This window comes from Budorcas taxicolor, chromosome 19, assembly GCF_023091745.1.
Source record: "Budorcas taxicolor isolate Tak-1 chromosome 19, Takin1.1, whole genome shotgun sequence".
NCBI lineage: Eukaryota > Metazoa > Chordata > Mammalia > Artiodactyla > Bovidae > Budorcas > Budorcas taxicolor.
The window spans coordinates 53,222,736-53,249,198 of record NC_068928.1 but is presented as its reverse complement, the minus strand read 5'-3'; positions in this window follow the sequence as shown (position 1 = coordinate 53,249,198).

Sequence of the window (26,463 nt, the reverse complement as noted above, 5' to 3'; positions counted from 1 at the left end):
GAGCCCAGCCACCCTCAGCTCTTGTCCTCTCCTGGGTGGGCACCGACAAGCTTTGTTGGGATGCGGTGGGCAGTTCATCTCTGCAGCCTCTCTCCTCCTCTACCGCTGCCAACCTGCAGCCTTACCAAGCTCCACCCCATCTGGAGTAGGCTTCTCCCAGGGTCCAGAAGGTTTTATTCTCTCTCATCCCCTGGCCTGCAAACATGTTTTCTTGAGGTCAGGGGTCAGCAATCTTTTTTCTGAAAAAGGCCAGGGGTCCCTATTTGATTCTCTGCTGCTGTAACTTGAAACCAATGCATGTGGCTGTGTTCTAGTAAAACTTTGTTGATGGACATTGAAATCTGAATTTCGTATACTTTTCACATGTTCTATAATATTTTTTTGGTTTGTTTTTTTGACGCTTTAAAAATGTAGACACCATTTGTTTGTGGACTGAACCAAAACAGGCGGCAGGTTGAATTTGGCCTGTGGGCTACGGTTTGCTGTCCCCCTGTTCTTGGCTGTGCCCCTCTTGGGCCACAGCCGATACCTCCCTTCCCTGACCAGGTGGGACCAGCCTGTGGGACATACCGCCAATGCCCTGCCCTGCTTCTTTCCTAATAGCCCAGCACCAGACCTGGCACACAGTAGGTGCTCAATAAGTGTTTGACAGTTAAGTGTGCTTCCTACACATTGTCTTTCCTCTCTCTCTTTTTTTCTTCCCCAAACTTAACTTTTCATTTTGTACTGGGGTATAGCCTATTGACAATGTTGTGGTAGTTTTTGGTGATGTCTCTCTCTTTATTTATTTATTTATTTATTTTGATGTCTCTCTTTAAAAAAAAAATTATTTGGCTGCATCAGTCTTAGTTGCGGCATGAGGGATCTAGTTCCCCGACCAGGCCCCCTGCGCTGGGAGCACTGAATTGTAGCCACTGGACTAGCAGGGAAGTCCCCACCTTGTCTCTTGATCTTTACAACATGTGAGCAAAGCATAGCTATTATCTTCATTTTGTAGACAAGGCAACCGAAGCCCAGAGAGGTTAAGTAACCGGCCCGGGGTTACCCAGCGAGCTGGGACAGAAGGAGGAACTGAGCTTACACGTTGCTTCCTGGGTGGCTGGACAGCACTGACTTGACCCTGGGCCTCTGTCCTGAAGCTTGGCCTCTAGAAGGTGTGGCCTGGTTGCTCCAGGCGTCAGCTGGGAAGACCAGGCTGCCTTTCCTCCTTGCTATCAAGCTTGCTTGGCAGTGGTGGAGGTTCCCATCAGCCCCTGCCCTTATGGTAGCATTCCCTGTGAGTCAGTTCTGGGTGTCCTTCTCAGGGATAGACCCAGGGAGATGGATCCCTGATTCCATAGCCCCCTGTCGCCCCTCCTCAGCCCCCTGTCTGAACCCCCCAGAACACAGCCTGTAACAGCTGTCCTCCCTGCCCCCTAGCTGTGGACACGTCCCTACTGGCCCCGGCCTTTATTCAGCCCTCATTCCAATCCTTCTTGCCAAGTGTTAGCCTCCCCATATGTCAGAGGAGGATGATTACCCTGACACCTTCCCAGACCCGTCGTCAGCCTGGGAATTGGGGCGCGCTCCTGGGCGGGCCAGGCTAGATAAACATGTGGTCCAGCTGTGGCCTCCCTTCCCACCACGGGAGTCTCAGGAGGTTTGTGAGGTTGGAGCCAGGAAGGTACAAGCCCCTCCTCTGGACTTGCAGGCCCTGACCCCAGGACCACTGCAGCTCAGCTCGCCCTTCTAGCTCTTTCCCACAGAACATCGTGGCTTCAGGGATTCCCATCACCTCGGCCAGAGTTCATCGGAAGTTCCCCCATTCCCCCCCCACCCCGGAGAGAGACAAGGAGGAGAGAGATGGGTTCCTCCAATGGGGCTGGAGGAGGAGAAGGCTGGGATTCTGGTGACAGGGGTGCTGCGAGGCATCAGGGTCTCGGGACAGATCAGACTGTGGGTAGCCACTGTGCGGGTCCCGCAGTTGCACGTCACGGCTCTGGGGGTTAGTGAGATGACAGCGTCACCATCAGACGTTGTGGGTTTCCATCCAGAGGCTTGAGGAAGCAATGCCAACCCCAGGGAGATGGATGGCTCTGCTGGGGAGGGGAAGTAAGTGCAGATGGAGGGGCTGGGGAGCTGGGCAGAGGAACTCCGAGGAGCTAGATTCCTTAGTAGATGGAAGCCCAAAGCTCTCTTCCAGCTCTCCCCTTTTTTTTCCCCATAACTACAGTTATTCCCCATAACTACAGCCTGAAATGCCCAGGGTCTCTAGCCAGAGACAGACTATGGCCGTGCTGCCCACCACCCACCTCACTCTACTGCAAAACATCCTGCTGCTGTCAACCGAGCTGAGGGTCATCTGTCAGCTGCCACCAGGAAGATGGGGATGAGGTTCCTAGGCCAGAGCAGGAGCAAAGGTGGACCACTTAGGGAGAAACAAAGCAAGGAGATGGGGGAAGAGAGAGGGAAGGAGGGAGGGAGAGAGTGGAAGAGAGAGGGGGAAATGGAAGAAAATAAAGAAGGATAAAAGGAGAGGGGAAGTAAGGAGAGAGAAGGGGAGGACCGTGAGCAGCCTCCCCACTCTGCTCTGGTCCCCAGGAGGCCCAGGGGCTCAGAGGCCCCCAGGTGAGTATGTGCTTATTTGTTTGCTCTTCAGCGGTATTTATCCCACGTGTGCTGATTTATCTCCTGGCTCTGGCCCCGGGTCCAGCCGAGATTGGCAGCCCAGAGCCTGCAGGCCTGGTTGCCACAGCAACACCTCTTTGTTAGGCACCAGCATCTGAAAATGTCAGACTGTTTCCAGCGGGTCAGATCTGGTTCCCTCCCTTCTCTCCTCTTCTCCTTTTTCAATTCCAGTTGCCTCTGCCCAAGTTGCAAACTTCCTCTGTCTCCATGGGGATGGAGGAGGGCTGTCTCTCTTTTTCCGTCCCAAACATCTGTCTCTATAAACAGTTGTTCGGGGCACCTCCTCCTTCTTCTGGGCCTGGGCTTTGGGGAGGAAGTGCTTTGTTTATCTGGAGGGGGTCGGTTTCCTTGCTCCTCCGGGGCTGGCCGGTGTGGGATGGCTTATAGCCGTGGACTCTAGGAGCCCTAGGCGGGTGGCCAGTGCCTGCTGCTCCTCTGGAGCCAGTGTCTGATGGGAAGGGTGGCTGCTCTGCACAGTTGTCTGGTAGACCTTGGCTCTGCTTCGCTAGCTGGGCTGCCTTAGACAGGTTACTTAACCTCTCTGAGCTTCTGTTTCCTCCTCTGTAAAGTGGGAACGCTAACAGTGCCTCCCTAACAGATCTGTCCAGGGGTGATGACATCACAAAGTGTCAGGTGCAGTCCCTAGAGCTCTCTCCAGAAGGCCCTTGTATTTCATGGTCCCGGGGATCCTTCCTGGAAGTTACTACTATCATCAGCCCCAGCCAGGAGAATGTTGAGAGGTTGACTGGAGCAGGGATGGAATTCCACCCATGGTGCAAGCCCAGGCTTCTTTCAGTCCATCAGGACCTCTGTCTGAAACCCAGGTCCTTCTTTTGCAGACAAAGAGCTTGGATCAGGCGACCTCCTCCCCAGCTTGAGATTTTCATTTCTTTCAGGGAAGAAGGTGGGGAGAGCTAAGAAGTTAATGGGGTTTTGCTGAGATCCAAGGGCCAGAATGCAAGCTGTATGGGTGAGGAGTCAGGCACAGGGACTCCAGTGACTCAGAACCTGCTTTCCCTAGCTGGTGGAAATGCGAACTGGGCTGCAGGCAAGAACACAGGACTGGCCCAGACTCAGCCCCAGCTCCGCCACCTCGGAGAGCCTGTCCTGGGCCCACGTGGCCTAAAGCACCGGCGTTTCTCTCATGGGTCTCACCAACCTCACTCCCAGCTCCAGGTCCTGAGCTTTTTCTTAGGTGGTCCACAGAATGAGATCAATTACATTGCTTCTTCCCAGGTGGTGCAGCGGTAAAGAATCCTCCTGCCAAGGCAGGAAGCACAAGAGAAGCAGATTCAACCCCTGGGTCATGAAGATCCCTGGAGAAGGGAATGGCAACCCACTCTAGTATTCTTGCCTGGAAAATTCCGTGGACAGAGGAGCCAGGCAGGCTACAGTCCATAGGGTTGTGAAGAGTCTGACACGACTGAGCACACACACACAAACACACACTCACTGCTTCTAGTTGATAAGAGGAGAGACCTCATAAACAACCAAATCAATGGCTGAGTGACAGCTCGGGCTTCCGAGCAGCTCCGTTCATGGCTGGTGGACCTCGGGCGAGTAACCCTCTCTGAGACTCTGTTACCTCATCTGTAAAATGGGTAGCAGAACAGTACCTGCTGGAGGGGATGCTGACAAAGCGCTGGGGGTTTAGCTTGGGGAGTGGCTGTAGAAATGAAGAGGACATTTCTGCTGTGATTATCAGGAGGACAGGAAGCTGTGCTCCCCTCTCCCATGGTGGCCTGTGCCAGGGAGACTGGATACTTGGGGATTTGGGTGCAGTGTGAGCAGAAGCAAGAGCATGGTGGGAGCAGCAGGGCTGGGTTGGTGGCGGCAGGGGTCGCTGGCTGGGGGTGGGAGAGCCGCGACCAAGAACCCGTCCTTGGAAGTTGGGAGGCAGGACCCCACTGGAGCTGAGGCTCCAGCCCCCAGTGCAAGCTCCATCATCCCATTAGGCTTCACATAGAAAACACAGATTGAAATGTAACATTATGAAGAATTTCAAGGGGACTGCAGAACACTAGACCCCAAACACGGGGCTTTGTTTCGGGTGTGGGCCCTGTGTGACAGTCTGCCCCTGAGAATGTAATGTGACTGATCGCTGTCACCTGGGATGTCCTTCAAGAGACGGAATAGAATGAGCTAAAGCACAGAACTGATACTCAGATTCACCCTCCAGCGAATTGATGTCCCAGACATCACGGATGCCTAGCAGTTTTTCGGCACTCCAGGTGGGGCGAGAGGGAAGAGCTTGGGGTGCGAGGCCCCGGCCAGGTATGGCTAGATGGGGACCGCACCCTACCCCCATGGCTGGCACTGCAGGCCAGAAGCATCTGAGAAGATGCATAACAAGCATCCGATGTGAAGTCCCTTTCCTGACGTTGATGCCTCTGCAAGACATGCCCTTGTCGGACTCCTCTGGTGGTTCCGTGGTTGAGACGCCACACTGCCAATGCAGGGGGCGTGGGTTCGATCCCTGGGGCAGGGAAGTTCTGTATACCTTCTGGTGAGGGACCGTTCTTTTTAGGGCAACGCAAGCCGCCCAAGTGTTTCAGGGGAAAGAGGCATCATGTTTGCAACTTACTCTCACATAGCTGACGGGGGAAATGAGGCGAGAGGGAGAAAGAACGTGATAACACGGATGTGGCATAATAACATGAACGTTTGGGGCATTTGGGTGAAAGGTATATGGGAGTTTTTTGTCATATTTTTGAAACTTTTCTGTAAGCCTCAGTTATTTCAAAATAAAAAGTTCGGATTTTCTGTTTTGTTTTGAAGGGCATTTTACAACTGTTACTGTCGGGCTTTGGGGGAGAGGGGAGAAATAGCCTGTCCTGCTGGGGGTGGGTTGGTCCTGCTTGGAGGACCCCAGGCTGGGCCGGAGGCACCTCGGCCGTGGGACAGGGCAGCACTGGCTTCGCCGTGCCAGCACCCCACACACACTCCTGCCACCATCGAGCTCCAGCTTTCCGGCCTTGTGGCCAGTCTTTCCCTTTGGGGGGCCGGTGACTCAGCCACGGCTTCCATGTGGCAGGAAGTGGGCACAGTGACTCACGGGTGGCTCTGCCCCATCCCTCCTGGAGGCTGGGATAGCAGCTGAGGCTCCAGGCCAGGGATGGCCTCCAGTGAGGGGGGTCTGCACCCCACGGTGATGCACCCAGGGAGTGCCACTCTGGAGGCTGGACCTGGAGCACTGCCCTGGCCGGACCCTCTGGGGACTGGCCGAATGAACCCTCTCTGAGCTCTGCCCCCCCCCGCTGTGGTATTGTGTGGCCATCTGCCAGCCTGTGGGCCACTCTTTATGGACTCCCCACTGTCTGCAAAGCCGGCGGCTGCTGCCTAAGTGTCTGACCTTACAGGTTGCCCACAACCAGGTCCCTGGGCCAGGGGCCTTGTTAGCATCCAGGAGTCATGCAGACGCTTGGCTGTCTAGGTCCCTAGGGCCCAGCCCTTCCAGCCTGGGAAGGCTCAAGCCCCCTGGCATTTTCCACTTGCTTCTAAGATCTGTGCTGGGAGCCTGTCTACTCTCTGATTGGTGGGTTCAAAACCAAAATAGTTAGTGAAGGAAGATTGCTTCAGGGCCCAGGCTGTCTTCCCTTGGAGACGCCCTGACCTCTCCAGCTTTTCTTCTCACTTAGGGCTGTGATTACTCACTTCAGAGTTAAGGTGTGATTACATTTATGGGGGTGAAAGTGACCCAGCACTTGCGCATCCACTGTCTTGTGTATCTTCATAACACAGAAGAAAACCAAGGCTCAGAGATGTTGAGCTGCCGGAGGCCACACAGCACCGAGTTTGGATCTGAACTGGGGTCTTCCTGACTCCAGAGTCCGCCGTGTCTTTATCGCTCCTTGAGATGAGCTGTGCCTTCTCCTTGACTTTGGGTGGTCTTTCACGTGCCCACACTTGTCTACCAGCTCCAAGATGAATCAGGAGGCGTGGCCTGGAGGAGGGCGTCCTCATTTTCTGAAACCTCCTTGCACCCAGCACACCCTGACACATGGGTGCTCAGGCACGGCTTCAGGTGGGCGAGCGTCTGATAGAGGGTGACTCTGGCCCCGTGGCAGTCCTCCGTCTCAAACCCACCCCCACCCCACTCCTGTTCCTCTCACCTCCTCGGTGGATGAGAGATCCCGAGCTGCCTGCTGCTGGCGCCCACCTCCAGGCCGATCTCTCTGCAGCTTCCTTGTCTGTTCCTGAGGGTCCCTCTCCTGTGTGTTTCCCTTTGCTCCTCTCTTTCTCTCTTTTATTAAAAAAAAAATTATTTGGCTGCACCAGATCTTTGTCGCAACACAAAGGATCTTTAACTGCAGCATGTGAACTCTTAGTTGAGGCGTGTGGGATCCAGTTCCCTGACCAGGGATTGAACCCGGCCCCCTGCATTGAGAGTATGGAGTCTTAGCCACTGGACCACCAGGGAAGTCTATCTTCTTTCTGCCTTTTGATTTCCCACTCTGCTGCTTCTTCCCTGCTTTCCCTTTTTTTATTTCCCCTATTTTTTGTTTGTTTTGCTGTTTCTTCATTTTTTTCTTCATTTGTCGGGGTTTCTTTTTTTTCCCCTTCTGTTTTCTCTCCTTCCCTTGCTCCACCTCCTTCTCTGCATTGTCAGCAGACTTGTCATCCTCCAATGGCCAGCTGGCTAGTGCTGGCTTTCCCAGGGACACCCCTACTCAAGGGCCCTGTCTTGGCTTTGTGAGGTCACTTCCCACTTCTTTGGTGCAAACCTAAGGGAGACCCAGGGGAGGTGCTCCCAGTCAGTTGGAAAAGGAGCTGGGGGTCCTCTGGTCCAGCCTCCTGGGGGTGTGCCAGCCTCTGCTGGAGCAGTCCTGTCCTGCCCTATCCCTGCTCCCCACAGTCCCCTAGTTCCTTGGGGGATTATGGGGTGAGCTCTTGGGACGCCTGGAGGAAATGGTGCTCCGAGTACCTGGCACTCAGAGGAGCACTGTTTCCTCTTTCGTTGTACCATGTTGAAATCAGCGTCCTGGAAACTTCCCGTGTCCTCTTACCTGGAGAAGCCATCTCCCCAGGATCATCAACTAGCTGGTGAAGCTCATCTTCCTCCCCCTCACAGATTGTGAGTTTTCATTCTTCCACGTCTCTCCCCCGAACCCAGGCATCTCAGTTCCAGGGCCCCTGGAGCATCTGATCCAGGACTATTTATTCAATCCTTTTCAACTTCATCTGTCTCTTTCATTTTGTTGTTCTGGCCTGTCATCATGTCTGAATCCAGGTGAACAGGATTATCCCCCTGAATTTTGTTTTATTTGAAAATCTGGTCATTTGCCTTCCTGATCTTCATTCCAGTCACGGATGAAAACGTTCAACAAGAAGGCCAGAGATTTGTGGCACAGCTGTAAAGACTTACCTTCAGATGGGCACTGTTTACTAATTGATTGCTTTTTTGGATTTTGTGTTTTGTTTGGTTTTGTTTGTTCTTAGCCGAGCGGCATGCAGGATCTTAGTTCCCTGACCAGGGATCAAACCCATGTCCCCTGCATTGGGAGCAAGGAGTCTTAATCACCAGATCACCAGGTAAGTCCCATGCAATTGCTTTTTTTTTTTTTCCTTTTTAGTTGTGTCTCCCTGCAGCATGTGGAACTTCCCTGACCAGGGATCAAATTCACACTCCCTCTGTGAAAGCACAGAGTTTTAACCACTGGACCAACAGGGAAGTCCTGTACTTTTTGTTTTGTTTTCAGTAACTATTTCTACCTGCTACAACCTAACCATACTATTTTCAGGCCTACCTTTCCTTTTTTTTTAATTTAATTAAATCAATTATTTTTTGGCTGCGCTGGATGTTCGTTGCTTTGTATGGGCTTTCTCTAGTTATGACGAGCGGGGGTTACTCTTCATTGTGGTGTGCAGGCTTCGTTATGGTGGCTTCTTACTGTGGAGCACAGGCTCTAGGCTCCTGGGCTTCACTAGCTGTGGGTCGCAGGCTCTAGAGCTCGGAGTAGTTGTGGCACACAGGCTTAGTTGCTCTGCGGCGTGTAGAATCTTCTCGGGCCAGCGATTGAACCCATGTACCCTGCACTGGCAGGCGGATTTCTGTCCACTGTGCCACCAGATGTTCTCATGGAATCAAGGTATTCTAGATCTATAGCAACTTTTTTTTTCTCCTGGCTATGCTGCATGGCTTGCAGGAGCTTATTTCCCGACCAGGGATAGAACCTAGGCCCCCTGCAATGGAAGTGGGGAGTCTAACCACTGAACTTCCAGGGAATAGGGAATTCCCTATCCATAGTATTTCTATGACCTGACAATCTTGTCAAAGAAATGAGGACTTATTTGGCCTGAGTTGTTAATAGTTAGGTTTAACAGTTTTTTATCCTTGAAAAAAGGATAGTCAATACTCATTGTATTAAGATTCCAAAATACAGATAGAAGACAAGAATTGTAAAACATTCTAAATCCCCCTAGGCCAAGATAAGCCCTTCAAAGATTTTGGTATATATTTCTACAAGTTTCTGAAAACATCTAAAAATACGTATGTCAAAAATTCATAAAATTCCATCATACCTAAATGCTCTTTTATTATCTGCTTCTTTAAATTACTAATATTTTGTGAATATCTTCACATATGAATAAGTGTACAGCTAAACTGTTTTGATTGGCTATATAGTATTCCATTATAAGCTGTTTTGATTGGCTAGAGAGTATTCCATTATGAACTGTCTTGATTGGTTGATAGCTCACTTGGCAACCCACTCCAGTACTCTTGCCTGGAAAATCCCATGGACTGAGAAGCCTGGTAGGCTACAGTCCATGGGGTCACAAAGAGTCGAACACGACTGGAAGTATCCATGTGCCCGCAATGCAGGAGATCCCGGTTCAATTCCTGGGTCAGGAAGATCCACTGGAGAAGGGATAGGCTACCCACTCCAGTATTCTTGGCCTTCCCTTGTGGCTCAGCTGGTAAAGAATCCACCTGCAATGGGAGAGACCTGGGTTCAATCCATGGGTTGGGAAGATCCCCTGGGGAAGGGAAAGGCTACCCACTGCAGTATTCTGGCCTGGAGAATTCCATGGACTGTGGAGACCATGCGGTCACAAAGAGCTGGACATGACTAAGTGACTTTCTGTTGTATTCTATTCCATTATACGGACACCTATTATTAGGTTCTGGTTGTTTTACCTTTATACACATTGCTACATAGACCTATTAACTATGTGTCTGGTTCCTTCCCTGAAACAAGTTCAGATCTTTTTTTTTTTTTTTTTTTTAATGTGGCTGTGCCTGGTCTTGGTTGCAGCATGCAGGATCTTCAGTTCTTTAGTTGTAACATGTGGGATCTAGTTCCTCAATCGGGGATGAAACTCTGGCCCCTCACCCTGGGAGCTCAGTCTTAGCCACTGGACCACCAGGGAAGTCCGAAGTTCAGATCTTTTTCTGCCTTTTTAAAGTACTCTTTGAACCCCCATAGTGTTTATCTGTCCTTCTCATGTGAACCTGTTTCCATTATAATAATTATAAATATCATCTCCCTGCTTGTAGCCGCCAAATCCTTTAGTCCACTCCAATTTAACACCTAATACAGTAGCTTATACTTAGAGACACTCCGTAAATATTTGTTGACTAAGGGCATGAATAAATGGATTTATTTAATGATTCATTCCAGAGTTTTGCTGGTGATTAACATCATACCCGCTGGTTTCCAGTTCCCCAAGTCTGGTTTCTGCTCCAGCGGGGCATGATTTGCCCATCTTCCGGTCTCCCTCTGGAACTCAGGGGTGACAGAAAGTGCATGACTGCCCAGCCAGGGGTGCGAACTCCCCCACCTCCCCCGGCCCTAGACAGCGGCCTTGCTCTGGGCTGACACCAGTTGATTCAGAGACTCCCTGCCCATTCTCAGGGTCTCCTTTCCTATCTGGGACTGCAGTTCCCTCTTAGCCTCACTCTGCCCTCCTTTCTTTTCTAAATCTAATGGAGGAGTGGGTAAACTTAGAGCAGGTCTGCAGGCCGTGGGAGGCCATCTGGGGGATGGGGTGTGTGTGGCCACCCTGAGTGGCTCCCTTGTGAGAAAGATGCAGAAGGCACTGCTCTTCGGGGCTTGGGTGAGATGGACAGAATTTGGGATCGGAGCAGTATGCAGTAGGTGCTCAGCCAAGGCGGTTTCTCTCTCTTCTTCCTTCATTTGACACAATTCAGTCTTTCCCTAAGGTTCCTCTCTCCCTTCTGTCTTCTTTCCTCCCTCTTCTCTCCTCGTGTTTTTGAAATACGACCTCAGCTTTCTAGAAGCGCTTTTTTTTTTTTCTTTGTACTGCACCACATAGCTAATTCCCCAACCAGGGGACCAGGGATAGAACCCCAGGCCCCAGAAGTGAAAGCAATGAGTCCTAACCACTGGACAGCCAGGGAATTTACTACAACTGCTTTATTTAGTAGCCTCACCCACCAACACTATTTCACATAGAGCTCTTTTGTGATCAGATTGTCTGATCTGTGGATTTTTTTTTTCCTAGTTCATTATTTTCCTTGACCCATTTTCACTCCTAGAACCTGTAACTTTTTTGGTCTAGAGTTTCCCTGAAGTTTTTGGGAAAACATCCCCTAAAGTGTAGAGAACCCATCTGACAATCCCCAGTGTTTCTTTCCTTAGCTATCATTAACTCATAGGAAATCACCCTAAAGAGACCCCACAATGAAATTCCTATCCTGGAGCTCAAACACAGCAGGTCCTTCACGGGGATAAAGACCAGCATCATTCCCACCGCCACTGTGATCCGTCAGCTCAGCCAAGGATTAACTATTTTTAAAAAAATTTTATTTGTGGCTGTGCTGGGTCTTTGTTGCTTTGCGTGGGCTTCCTCTAGTTGCAGCCAGCGGGTGCTGCTCTCTAATTGTGGTGCGCAGGCTTCTCTCTGCGGTGGCTTCTCCTGTTGCTGAGCGCAGGCTCTAGGCGTGCAGGCTCCAGTACTTATGCCCTGTGAACTTTGTTGCTCCACAGCATGTGGGATCTTCATGGACCAGGGATTGAACCGGTGTCCTCTGCATTGACAGGTGGATTCTTAACCACTGGACCACCAGAGAAGTGCCAAGATTAACTACTGATACTACGCCTGGCTCTGCAAGGGGTTGATTTTCTAAACAATGACTAAGAAAAAGCAGCACAATTGAACAAAATCTACTGGGCATCGACTCTGTGACTCTGAGCCAGGGAGCTGGGAGAGACAAGACAGATAGAGATGAGACTTGGTCTTGCCCCCAAAAAGCTTTGCCTCTGATGGCTAAGAACTTAGGTTTGGAATTGGAGGGCTTACAGCCTAAACTGAAGAAGCACAGAGATGAAGCGGGTAAACTCGGGATAGATTCTTTTTTTAAAAGAATTCTGAAATGGTGTTGCCTTCCTGTTTCTTCATCAGGGGGAAGCAATTTCCAGTCATCCCATCCATTAAAGAAATATGCATTAAGAAAGCAAACTGCAAGGCCAAGAGCCTGCTTTGTGCACAGCTGGATGTACAAGGAGCCTATTCTCAGGAGACTGAGCTCGGCCCCGCGAGAAAGCGTTGAAACGGAGGGGACACCAAGGTCAGGGGGCAAGTGCCCAGCCCTTGCCAGTGGGAGTCATCTTGAGTTCCACTTGGAGGGTTCAGAGTTGGGTCATCGAGGGTGGAAAGTTCTGGAAAAACCCTAATACCCCTGTTGCAACATTCTAGGGAAAATGGCCCATCTACTGAATAAGGGTGAATCAGCGGGGGAAGCTTTGGGGCCCTCAGCGCAGTCCCATGGCCACTTGTCCCCACTCTGGTTCCCCAGTGAAGTTCCAGCTACCCTCTGGGGGCCGAGGGGAGGAGAGAGTGACGCTCTGATCGGGAATTTCAACCAGATATATGCAAATGGCCAGCGGGCTCTTCGGAGGAAGTTCTGGGAGGAGAGAGCTGTGGGCAGCTCAGCGCCTATAACCCGCAAAGCAGAAGTGAGAACCTGAGACTTCCCAGTCCTTCCTCCCCCCCACCTCCTGGGGCCCCCCTTCCCTCTCAGAAACAGGACCTGTGACTTTTCCCGTTCCCCAGGACTTTCTTCCTGAAAAGAGACTAGACTTGCAAGCCTCTTTGGGGCCCCAGAATTGAGGAATAGATTTGGGGCACCCGGTGGGGGTGCCCAAAGGCGGGGGAAAGGAGTACCCTTCCTCTCCCCCTGACCCAAAACCCTGCCATGTGTCAGGTGGGGAACCCAGAGCTGTCTGCAGGGTGTCACCACCCTCACTGGCAGTGAGTGGCTGGTGGGGTCGGGACCTGACCTCACGCGCCAGCCAACTTGCCATACATTCTGGCCCTGAGGCCACTGCCCGCCCCCACGGTAAGCCCCCAAGATGATGTTCTTTCAGGAAACTAGGACCCCACCCCACTTTGGTGCATTTCAGGTGCACCTCTGGCCTCTGACACAGACACACCTCTGGAAAGTGCAGCCTTCCCTGGGGAAGTTTTGCCTGAGTCGTGGAGTCCCAGTAACTTCCACTTGTAATTAATGAATTGTCAATTGATTACCGGTTGGTTCACTTACACGTGTGAGTGTGAGGACGCTAACCTCTCTGTCAGGAAGTCAACCATCTATTGACTGAGTGAGTCAAAGCCTTGGGTGGCTCTTACTTACTTATTCATGAGCCAGAGTGCCCGCCCCACTGGGTTTCCCCTCACCTGCTCCAGCTTGCCCTGCAAGATGGAAGGAAAGGGCCCTGGGGAGAAAGTGGTTTCCTAACATTTCCTGGGCCCAGATTTGAACCACACTTTCCTCTCTCTCTCACCTGATTTCCATTGCAGGTCTGGTGGCTTTTTGCCTGACCTTTTACCATATCCTGCGGTGTTAACCCTGACCAACTCAAGGTATAAACAAATCTCTATGACGCCATAAAGCATTGGCAGTACACTGTAGATTGTATTTCTCTTTCTGGGGAGTGAGGCGGGATGAGTTGGCCATGGGGATAAATTTTCCTTTTAATTCACATATAATTGATTTTTAAGTTTATTTTAACTGAGTTTAACTATGCATCAGGTACATGTAATTTACTCACTAAATTTTATTTTTTTGTTCATATATAACCGGTTGTTCGTTTATTTTAACCAAGTTTACGTATACATCAGATGCATGCTCAGTCGTGTTCAACTCTTTGCGACCGCATGGACTGTAGGCCATTTGGTTCCTCTGTCCATGGGATTCTCCAGGCAAGAATACTGGAATGGGCTGTCATTTCCTCCTCCAGAATACATCAGATACACGTGTTTTACTCACTAAGTTTTATTTTTTACTCACATATCACTTATTTTGATTTATTTTAACTGAGTTTAAGTATACGTTTGGTACACATGTTTTACGCACAAGTACTAGTGTGATCCCAACAAAAGTCCGTCTAGTCAAAGCTATGGTTTTTCCAGTGGTCATGTATGGATGTGAGAGTTGGACTGTGAAGAAGGCTGAGCGCCGAAGAATTGATGCTTTTGAACTGTGGTGTTGGAGAAGACTCTTGAGAGACCCTTGGACTGCAAGGAGATCCAACCAGTCCATCCTAAAGGAAATCAGTCCTGAGTATTCATTGGAAGGACTGATGCTGAAGCTGAAACTCCAATACTTTGGCCACGTGATGGGAAGAACTGATTCATTGGAAAAGAGCCTGATGCTGGGAAAGATTGAAGGCAGGAGGAGAAGGGGACAACAGAGGACGAGACGGTTGGATGGCATCACTGACTCAATGGACATGAGTTTGAGTAAACTCTGGGAGTTGGCGATGGACAGGGAGGCCTGGAATGCTGCAGTCCATGGGATCGAAAAGAGTCGGACATGACTGAGCTACTGAACTGAACTAGTGGGATAATTTGAAAGAAAAAGAAAAGAAGCTGAGGGACTTCCCTGGTGGTCCAGTGGCTAAGACTCCATACTCCCAATCCCAATACAGGGGGCCAGGTTGGATCCCCTGTCAGGGAACTAAGATCCCATAAGCAGCAACTAAAGATCTCCAATGCCAAAACTAAGACCTGACACAGCCAAGTACATAAAGAAGTGAGGGGTGTAAACTGCCAGGGAAAGAGCCTGGGGCTAAAGGTGGGGCACCTGGGGACCCAACAGCTAAGGCTCAAGGGTCAGGGGATGTTCTGTCGGCCAGCTGGGCTTGGGCGCTGACCTCGACAGGGAAGCAAGCCACTGAATCTCTCTAAACCTAATCCTGTGCTGGACACTGGGGATTCAGTGTTGAACCACATAGACGCATGGGTAGGGTTGGGGGGGGGGGGTAGGTAAATGGGACACGCGGGGAGAGTGGCTGTTCCCAGAGGAGCACAGGGCGCTAGGAAAACCACCCCAGACGGAGATGGGAGCAGAGGACCGAGAGGCTCAGGCGCCCGCACCTGCGCGCTGGGCACCGCAGGCAGGAGCATCGTGGCCATAGGCTCTGGACACTATCCGCGATCAGGCACCAGAGAATGTTCCCGGCTGAGGGAAGGACCTGGTTCTGGCAAAAAAAAAAGGGGAGAGGAGCTGGGCGTGGACTGGAAGGAAGGTGGGGCGGTGGGGGGAGGAGGGGAGCCCTGCCCCAGCGTGCCCTCTGTCCCAGGCGCGCACCCTGCCGGGAAGCCCTGGGGCCGCAGCTGCTCTGGCCGCCCAGCCCAGAATAGCCTGCCTTCCGGGCAGGGTTGCCCGGGCCAGCGGCGCCAGCGCCCGAAATAGGGCTCGGCCGGGAGGTCCGCGGGCGGCGGGCGAGAGAGGCCGCCCCGCGCCTGGGAGCGGGGACCCGAGAGCGCGGCAGGGACCGGGGACCCGGGGCAGGGATCCCGGGCGCGAGGCCAGGTGCGGGGCGGCGGGGCGGGGCGCTGACCTCAGCCGGCGAGGAAGCCGGTCGGGGGCCGGCCGCGCTGATGGAAGGTCTGTTGAATCCGCAGCTGGCGGCGAGATTGGGCGGCTGTGTGTCTGTGTCGGTACACGTCCCCTTTAAACGCAGCCCGCAGAGGCGCAGTTGCCAGGGGCACGCACGAGGTGGGTGGGATCGGGATCAAAGCGTCCCCCGACCGCTGTACGGGTCAGTGTACTGGCGCCCAGCCCCCCGCCGGGGCAGAGGAGTCTAGAGATCCCGCCGACTGGGGGAGGGGTGGCAGGGACCCACCTCCAGGGCCACCGCCATCCGAGCCCACACCCTGCTCCGGCGGGGTCCCGGTCAGATGCAGTCCCAGACCAGCGGGTCCTGGGGAGGCTCTGTGCCGGCTCTGCCCACCGAGAGGTGCGCCTGGGTGGGGGACGGGGCAACACAGGCTCCCTGCTGTTCGTTACCCTCCTTGGACCCTCAGGCTGAGCTGTTTAAAAGGGAGCTGACCTCACTTTTTGCCCGTGCAGCCTTCTTCCCTCACCACCCTCCACCCACCTGCTAGCCTCCTTAACCTCTCCCAGCCTCAGTTTCCTCATCTATTAACCAGCGATTAGTCGTATCTATTAACCAGGGTGGTTGTGATTAAAATAGAATAATTATGTAATCTGTCCTGCTCTGTAGATAGGGTCCTGTTTCCCTCCTCCTCCCCCTTCCTTGTTTAATCAGGCCGGGGGCTATCCTGTCCCCCAGGCCTGGAGCTTCTTGGGTGAATCAACACCCTTGCCAGGGCTCTCCCCTCCTCCTCTCCTCTCAGGGTTACCTTGGAAGCCGCCTCCTACAAGAGGATGGCTTAACTTGCTGTCGGAACCTGCAGGAATCCCAGGCTGCGGTCCAAGAATATTAACAGGGGGCCCAGCCTGGCTGAAGTGAGTCAGTCGCTCCTTCTGAAACGTTAGTTGCTGCTTCAGCTGCCCTTTGCAGCTTGGACCGGTTGGTTGCCAGGACTGAGCGGCCCCTGGAAATCGCTGGGAACACCAGCATGTCCTGGAGATGGGGTTAGGAGCCAGCCCAGGGTACCAGGTTGGGAAGGGGCTGGTGATCCCCCATTAGTCTCCTCTCTGGGAAAACAACCAAGCCCCCAGGACCTGAGAGCCGTGGTACCCCATGTAAGGAAGGGCGGGCCTGGCTTACTGTAACTGCCTGGCTAAAAGCCTGATTGTCCTGTGGTTGGGCAGGCCAGCCAGAGAGGGGCCCTGGTGGGGTGAGAGCTCACGCAGTGTGAGAAGTGGAGACAGGAATTACTGCTTTCCCAAGGAGTGTTAGCAGACCAGGTAGGTCTGCCAGGAGGGCACCATTTCTCCCTTAAGCGGTATGCCAGATTATTTGCAAGAAATTGTCCGGGCTCAGCCCCTTCCCAGGGGCAGCAGAGCAGCCAGTGTGGACCCGGGGCTCACTATGTTCACTCACTGGCCTATGACAACAACCCTGGGAAGCGGAGATGTATTATTACCTGTTACCATTGTAACAGGTAGGGAGCAGACTCAGGACCTACCCTGGTCTCCGATCTTTGAGGAGGCAAACTGAACTGGGGAGACAACCCAGGCTCCTAATCCCCACTCTGTCTGGCCTCCTGAGTGTGGGAACCAGTGTGGCCCAGAAAAGCAGAGAAGTAGTGGGGGAGGGGGGCAGCTGACTGCCCAGGTGCCTGAGCCCCTCCCCCAGCGTGCCGTTTGCTCAGTACTCAGCTGACTTCCTGTCCCCGGAAGAGCACCTGCGGGTATGCTGGGGTAGGCGGTCCCCTTCCTGTGGTTCAGGTAAGAGCAAAAGCCAGTGCCTTCTTGGCCTCCTCCCTTTCTCCTTTCCCAGGCTCGAGATGATCAGACCTGGGGCCCCCAGAAAGCCTCTCAGGACCAGAGGTTTGTCCAGAGTCTCCAAATGTAGGTGAGGGACTGAGGAGCAGAGGGAAGGGGTTACGAGGCTGTGGGTGAGGGCAGGACCTGAGAACTTCCCCTTCAGCTGTAACAGACCACCTGGAGCTTTCTTCTTCACACCTCCTCTCTGATGATGATAATGCTGCAGTGATGGAAGGTGCGGATGAAAGTCCCTTCGCTTCATACCCCTAGCTGTCTCTCTAACCTGGTTGTCTGGTCCAACAGGCGCAGCTGAGGGATGGAGGCTGCTGTGCGCCTGTGTCCACCTCACCATCAGATACCCAGGGCTTTGCAAAGAGCTCGCTGTTGGGCATCCCCTGGACTTTTCCCTAGGTGACATTGCCAAGCAACGGTGTGGCACTGGCCAGATCTCCTACGCCCAGCCCTGAGGCTTCACCTTCCTTCTGTCTCTTGGCCATGGAAGCTCAGAATAAGCTTTCTAGAGGATGCTCTTTCTTGTGTGTAGGGTCATTTGAGGTTGCTAATACTGAAGCCCTTCACCAGAGAAATGTAGGAAATATCCCTGCAGCTAAATGAGGCAATGTCTGAGGAGGACCAGGCCATGCCAAGCAGGCTGCAGACGCATCTCCCTCCTCCCCAAGAGGACTGCCCTTGGCCATGCAGACTGCCTCTCAGCCCTGCCCTTGGCCAGGCCATCTGCTGGGTACATCCCCGGGCATCTTTTCAGCCTGTTCTTTGTTCAAGGTGTCTTGGATGGAACATAAAAGGGCCTTCCTCTCTTTCCTCCCCCCAAGAGCAAAGAAGGACACATTGGTCAGGCTCTCTTCCTGGAAGAGGCAAGGAAAGAAAAAAAATAAATAAAATGTTCTTAGTTTTAGATCTTGCAGGACCAGTCGGCAGTACCGGGTTGAACAGAATCCTCCACATCCGTGTCCATCTAGAGCCTTGCATGTGACCTTGTTTGGAAAGAGGGTCTTTGCAGATGTCTTTAGTTAAGATGAGGTCATCCTGGGTTTGTTTGGGCTCTAATCCAACGACTGGACACGAGGAGAGGGAGATGGGCCTGGATACAGGCACTCGGGGAAGATGGCCGTTTGAAGATGGGCGGAAATTGGAGTGAGACGCCTACAAGCCAGAGACTGCTGAGGCTTGCCATGATCACCAAGTGCTGGGGAGAGGATTCTCCCCTAGAGACTTCAGAGGGCACATGGCCTTGCTGACCTCTATTTTAAAAAAATATTTATTCATTTATTTTTGGCTGTGCTGGGTCTTCGTTGCTGAGCAGGGGCTCCGCTCTAGCTGCAGTGTGAGGGCGTCTCCTTGCAGTCCCTTCTCTCGTTATGGAGCGCAGGCCAGGGGCTTCAGAAATTGTGGCTGGAGGCTCACGAGTGAGCGCAGGCTCAGTAGTTTTGGTGCACAGGCTTTGTTACTTTATTACTCGGTGGCACATGGGATCTTCCCAGACCAGGATCAAACTGGTGACCCCTGCATTGCAAGACGGATTCTTAACCACTGGAGCACCAGGGAAGCCCCCTGCTGACTTCTTGATTTGGGACTTCTGTCCTCCAAGACTGAGAAAATCCATTTCTGTTGTTTTAAACCCCCTAGTTTGTGGACCTTTGTTACAGCAGCTCCAGGAAACTCCTATGAGCACCAAATGTCAGACAGAGGGCAGTTGTGGAAAACAAGAAGGAAATGCAGCAGGCACGGAAAGCAAAAGCCTGGAAGAGAGCAAGGAGGAGACAGGAAGGAACGCTTCCTAAGCACCCTCCTCCTACCCGGACAGGAAACCGTGGCCAAGGCTTGTCAGTCTCCACTTCTGTCATAGCACGAGGGTGGGGAGTTTGATGGGGGTGACTGTGGGAGGTCATTTTGCATCTTGCTGGTCCCAGGGAAGCCTTGCTCATAGTACTAACCCTGTGACATGATCTTGTCTCCACCTCACGACAACCCATGAATCAGGTTTTGTTGAGATGCCCATTATAGATTAAGAACCAAGGCAAGGGCTTCTCTGCTGGCTCAGTGGTAGAGAATCTGCCTACCAATGAAGGAAATGGCACCCACTCCAGTATGCTTGCCTGGAAAATCCCCATGGACAGAGGAGGCTGGCAGGCTACAGTCCATGGGGTCACAAAGATTTAGACACGACTGAGGGACTGAGAACACATCGATGCTGGACGTATGGGTTGGCTCCCCGATCCGGGATGATCCCTGGAGCAGCTAAGCCTGTGCGCCACAACTATTGAGCACGTGCTCTAGAGCCCGGGGGCTGCAGCAACTGAGCCTGTGGGCCCTGAGCACGCTGGAGCCCATGCTCTGCGACAGGAGAAGCCGCCAAAGTGAGAAGCCTGTGCAATGCAACTCGAGAGCAGCCCCCGCAGCAACACAACTAGAGAGAAGCTCGCTCAGCTCTGAAGACCCAGCACAGCCGCAACTAGATAAACAATTTTAAAAAAGAACCAAGGCAAGACCATTACTAGGTCATGGAGCTACCCACGTGACCTGGAGGTACCCACTCCAGGTCACTTGCCAGGAAGCAGTGATCTGAAACATGTACCCACCTGACTTTCCTGCCCTACAGCCGGCACTCTGCCAGTCCAGGGCTCCTGTGCCCATGTGCAGTGCCTCAGTGAGGCTGGCAGACACTGTGCAGCTCGAATGTTTGGGTTTAGATCCAGCTCTGCTCCTGGGTAGCTGTGTGACCTTAGGCACATCACATTACATCTTTGTTCTGTAGTTCCCTCCACTATAAATACGGGGACAGTAATAGGACCTAACTCAGGGTGTTGCTGGAGAATTAAATACGTTCCTGCCTATCACAGGCTTAGAGTGCTCGGCGCATCAGAAGCAGGCCTTGAAAGTATGTGAGATACTTAAGATGCATGGGGGTGGGCTCTTTCCCTGCCGAGACGGGGCCAAGAAGACGGCTACGGGTTGGTAAACCCGTCTTTATTCTTACTCCACAGGCCAGCGGGAGAACCACGGTCGACAGATTCTCCTGCAGTCCTTGTCTGTTTCCCACTGAACCCTCCAGAAACCTGCAGGGAGGGCCCCTGAGACCAGGGAGCAGAACCCTGAGCAGGCTGACTCATTTGCTTAAATCGTGCCTCTGAGGCCTAGAAAACCTGTGATCCTGGTTCAGGCCCGCTTTCTCTTCCCGGAGAAGAGATCGGACCCCTGCCATCACCTTGCCGCTGGATCCTGGTCAGTCATCTCCGGATTTGCTGTGTTGCTCATGGTGGGAAGCTAGACTGGGGTGATTCACCATCATGCATCATCCTGTGGAAAGCTCATGTACAGCGCACAATGGAGGAATGGTACTGGGCATCGCGTTTACAGACAGAGCTCAGAATGTGCAGAGCAGCTTGTGCGGGCAGCAACGTGTCTACCCCGGGCATGTGCAGGAAGTCCTCCAGGAATCTCTGGCCATTGCTCCATCTTTCTCTCAGGGGCCTGCAGCCTCTACTGGGAATCTGGCCCTTATAGAATCTTCCTCTCTAGATGTCTCTCATACCAATGACGAAGTCCGGCCTGACGGTACCAGGGCCTTGTATCTTCTGCCGTGGTTGAGGCCCCTCCCTTCCCCCACTCAGGACGGACCAGCTCAGTCCTTATCCTGGTGTGGGCACAAGGTCTCTTGTTGCAGCAGGGCCCCTTGGCTGACCTTCGCAGCTCCTCTAAGGCTGGAGAGGCCTGGCAGGACGCCTGGGGGAGGGCTGGGCTGCTCTCCTGGGCTCCTCCCCTCCACTCCAGGGCTCCGGCCAGAGCCTGGTCAGGGTCCTTGCTGGAGTTCCCAGGCAACCCCTGGAGTGATGGTCTGAGAAGTCCAGTGGGGAAGCCCCAGTGTGGAGGACAGATTCCATAGCCACGGGCTGTCCCCACCCTCTCATCGGGCAATGCAGGTTGGTCTCTGAATAGCTTCTGGGTGGCCTTCCCTCCAGAGACCCTTGCCTACTTTCACCAGGTGCCAAGGGACAGTGAAAAGAGCAGTGAGTGGCCAGAGGACCATGCTCCAAAGCCAGCCAGCCTGTCTCCCTCCCAAACTGGCTCCTTTCCCTCCAGCCTCCTCTTCATAGAATTCTATAACAGAAAGAGATATAGAGGTCATCTCATCCCTTTCCTGGCTTTCAGAGGAATAGTTTAGAGTGATACTGAGGTTCTCTGAGGCTTCGCACAAGGCTCTGCACATTGGGTTGGCCGGAGGTCTCAGGAGTGTTTCCTTGGCTATTCTAGCCCATTGGGAATACCAGCCCTGAATATCTGAGGCTCCCAGCCACTGGGAGGTGGGAAGATCCTGGCATTCCTAAGGCCTCAGCGGATGGAATGGTAGCCCCAGGACTGCCCTCCAGGGCTGACTGGTCTCTGATGAGAGCCAGGTGTGGATTCAGAAGCCATTTGGGTCCCCTGGGGAGCCTTCACAGTGGCTGCTAAGTGGAGATCCTGGATGGGGGAGCTCTCACATGCACATACGGGTAATGGTGGAAAGGGCAGGTGGTCAGTCTGCTCCTGGGACTTCTTCCCTGGTGGTTCGGTGGTTAAGCATCCATCTTGGAATGCAGGGGACGCCACTTCCATCCCTGGTCAGAGAACTAAGATCCCACATGCTGCGGGGTAACACAGTCCGTGAGCCACCATAAGACTCAGTGCAACCAAAAAATGAGTCTGCCCCTTCCATCGATCATCGGTACGACTTGTGTGTTCGTGCTAAGTCGTTTTAGTCGTGTCCAACTCTTAGTGACCTGATGGACTGCAGCCCGCCAGGCTCGTCTGTCCACAGGATTCTCCAGGCAAGAATACTGGAGTGTGTGGCCACGCCCTCCTCCAGGGGATCTTCCCGACCCAGGAATCGAACCTGGGTCTCTTAAGTCTCCTGCATTGGCAGGCAGGTTCTTTACCACTGAGCCACCTGGGAAGCCCCTGTGTGACTTGAGGCAAGCCTAAATCCACTGACACCTTAGTTTGCTTATCTGGAAAATGCAATATATTTCATCTGGGCTGCCTCAGGTAGGAATAAGATAACATATTAAGATGTCTTGAAAGAAACAAAATGCAACGTATTCAAAATAAAACATGCCTCTTTGCTTCCCAAAATAAAAGTTGTAAATGATTGAAATCAAATTTTAACGACTCCAGAAACCCCTTTGTGTAAAGAAGTTTCTTCTTTTGTACAGTCAAGCATTTGGGGTCAAGTATTTGGTGGGTTTCCACCAGGCACCGTGACCCCCTCTTATTAGATTTTGTGAAGATCCAGTGCCTGGTACCGAGTAGGCATTCAATAAATTATTGCTGAAGGAATGAATAAGAGTGAGTTCTTCCTTCAAAGAGTTCATGGTCCAGTTTGGAAGAAACTGGCAGCCACGAAAGAGAGGCAGAATTCGAGGAGAGAGAAGGGCTGTCTGGGCTGGTGGGATGACCCCCGTATGAACCAAGCTCACAGGTGGGAAGCCTATGGTGGGCAGGTGAGGAGACCACCCTGAAGGGAGGAAGTTAAGTCTCCCTGTGTGGGGTGGAGTGGGTGGGGGAGTTGAAAGCAATGAGCTTTCCTCGAGAATGAGAATGTGAATATACTGGAACCGGCTTAGAGGAAAGCACACCGGGAAGCAGTATGCGTCCTATGGGGAAGGACTGTGTGTGTCATGTGGTGACGAAAGCAGCGTTTCTGGAAGATGAGCCTGGCCTGGATGTGCCTGATGGGGACGCACCAAACGTCTTGAAGTTCCCCAAAGTCTTCCTTTCCCTTTTTTGGCCATTTCCCTGTTTTGATCACTAGGATGCCTGGCTGTCCCATGCCTGCTGAGAGAACACCTGCTACTTCTCATCACAACCAGAGTCATCTCTTCTGGGAAAGCACTGTAGGTCATTTCCTCCTGGAGGCCCTCAGCTGTACCCTGTATACCATTTTATTTTTATACCAATTCCTTTTTAGGATACTTCTTGGTTTTCACGTCTGGTTCCCCTTTCAGACTATATGTATGCTTCTTGAAGTCTGAATGCTCCCTGTTGGCAGTGGTCTTTCCAGCATTGGCCCCGGTGCCCAGAACAGGGTTCCCACCTTCGTTGACATCGCCTGGAGGCACCGGGCAGGTAAGCATCAGGTACTAATGCACCCTACAGCTCATAACCACTACAGTCCCCATCGTACAATGTCATGGGACCCCAGCTACAAAGATCATATTGTGAACAGCACCCCCTGTGGTTGTGCACACACAGGCCTCCTGGAGGACCGGTCCTCATGGATTTCATGTTTCTTGTCTATACCTTCATCATCCTATACATCATGGACACCACATAGTGTTTTCTGTATGGAAAGATTTAAGACTTGGGGGAGGGGAGGTGAAAGAGAGGAAACACATTTTCTTGTGTAATGTAAATACTGAACTTGCCTTCTGTGTGTTTCTTCTTTGAAGTCTAGGTTTTCCACCTTTCTCTAAGGCTGGGCCTAATTATTACTACGAACAGCAGCTGTGATGTTATTAACGAAGAAGGCATGCAGTTTTAGCACTCAAGAGTCCTGGCTTCTCTTCAAATGAGAGCTGGGGGCCTCTGTTCTCTCTGCAACGCAGCCTTCCAGGCCACCGCTGTTGCTTAAGGCTGTGCTGCAATCCGGAGCACTCAGGAGTGGGAAGTCCAGAGTTCTCCCCACTTCTGGGAACAGCCCCCCACCCCCCTCCCTGCGCCAGCTTCCACAGGCAGCCCTCATGACAGTGGGTCAGGCTAACCCAGGGTTTCACAAATGCCTGGCCTGTTCCCAGCACAGCACAGCTGGGAGGGCTCAGCACTGGGGGGAAGGCGCACCGTGCCCCTCCCCCCGACCCGCCACCATCCTCGGCCTGAGGCCCAGGGGCTGGAGCCCAGCAGAGGGACGGGCTGCACTTGTCGGCACTTGCCTCCTCTAGAGCGGGTGGTGAACCTGGGCCTCCCCTCCCTGCTGATTTCCCAGCTCCGGCTTAGCCAAGATTCCAGGAGGAAATCCCCTGTCCCAGGAAGTGAGGAGGCCCGAGGCTTGTCTTCCCCGAAGGCAGCGAGTGGTCTCAGAGTCACCTGAGGTGGTGTTGAGTATTGAGCTTGCTGACTCTCCTTGGGGCTTCTGATTCAGAAAAGCTGGGCTTGGAGTCCGGGAATCAGCAATTTCATCCACTCCCTGGGGGACGGCTGCAGGTTTTTTGAGCCTTGGGAAGGGGGGCAGCCCTGGGTGGTGAAAGGGTTGGGGCAAAAGAGCCCTGGATTCTCAGGTAGGACCTCCAACCCTCTCTAATGATCCCCACCACCCTGAAAGAACTGCCCTTGTAATCCAAGCCTCAGTTTCTCTATCACTGACATGATTGTGTGACCTGAGGGAAGGGTGTTCAAACGTCCTGGACACTCAGAGCTACTAACCCAGGAGAAGCTAGTCACCGTGCCTAAGGATAGACAGGATTGTGGATGTCTGAGGTACTGGAAATGAGGCTTAAAGATGAGTCTACGGGGCGCAGATAGCAGTCTATTCATTTTATTTACATTTTAACTGGTGTCTGTCACTCCCACGAAATCTCTGGAGAGAGAGCGGGAGCAGGGCTTTGTCTTGTTCACGCTCAATCCTATTAACACACAGGATGTGTTAATAGGTACTTGCTGAGTGAATGAATGAATGAGTGACTGACTGACTGACTGGCAGGGGCTGTGAGCCTGTTTGGGGGAGGTGGAGGCGCTGCCGGCCTGGAGGGGGAATCTCGGCTCCCCCGGGAAAACTTGATCCACTCAGGGCTGGCAAAAAGTCAGGGCGTCCTGAGCAGCCTCCCCTCGGAGGGGTCAGTGACTCCCCAGTGACGAAGAACTCCCTCCCCCTCTCTCTCCCTCCCTTCCCCCAGGAGCCCCGGGCTCGCGGGTCCACTCTTCTCTCCTCCCTCTCCCGAGCCCCCACCCCAAGGAGGTGCGCCTGGCAGCCTCCCGGCCGAATTTCCTGGCACTCGTTTGAGAATAAACAGCGCTCTCCGCCTGTAATCCCGTTGCTATGGTGACCGCTCCGCCGGCGGCGGGGCGTGGCGGGGGCGTGGCCTGTCCGCGCGCACGCTCCTCAGGGCGGCGGAGGCAGCGGAGGCGCGGGCCCGGGAGGTGCCACCCGCCGGGCTCCGCGCGGACATTCTTCGCATAGCTCCGCCAGGGCTCCCGCGGTGTCCGGGAAGTGATTCTTCCTGGCAGAGGCCGTCCTCCAGAGCGACGCGCTCGCCTGCCTGCCTGCCCGCCCGCCCGGCGGCCGCCGGCATGAGAGGAGGCGGGACGCCGCGCAGGAAGGTGCGCCCGGGAGCGGGCTCATCCCACCACGGTCTCGGTCTTGCCGGTCCGCCCCTGTGCAAGTGGTCCCCCACCCCGCCGACTTCTGTCTCTGCTTCGACTCCCTCTGTGGCTGTCTGACTCTGCCCCGCTCTGTCTCTCTCGCACTCTCTCTGCCTGGTACCCCGGCGTACCCCGTCTCGAGCATCCTTACTCGTTTCTTAGACTAGGACACACGTGGCCGCTGATTTCCCGTCTCCAGCTCCCCGGTCTGTGGCCTCCTTCATTCCCTCCTCTAGAGTAGGCTTTAGATTTCCCCGTTCCTGGCTCTTAATTCATCGGGGCGGACTGCCCCAAAACAGCACCAACGGAGAGCGAATAAGGGCCTCTGGGGTGAATTCCTACAGCGCCTGAAGCAGGGTGATTGGACTCAGGGCCTGCGGAAGAGCATCTCCAGCCTTTGTTTTGGCCAAGCACCCCCAGCTAAGCTTAACCTCTTGAGGCGTGGGTGCCTGCTCAAGCTGCTGAGAATTGTCCTCCTTCCCTGTGGGACGCTTCTTAGCAAATCTTGGAAGCAGGCATACCCCTCTGCTGGCGGCCAGAACAGAGGGTCCCCGCCACGAAGTTCTTTGGAGGAGGGATGCCTGCCTCTAAAAGGATTGAGAAGTACAGATTTCTGCAACAGGGGTTGGGGTGAGGAGGGAAAAACAGAGAAAAGCGCTGGTGAGCAGAGCGAGCTTGGACTTTCTTGTCCTGGTGTTGCCAATAGCTAGCTTGCCGTGTGAACTCCAGTAAGTTGCTTTCCTTCTTCGGCACTCAGTCTGACTTGTCTGTCAAATCAGAAGGGTGGTCCAGTCTGT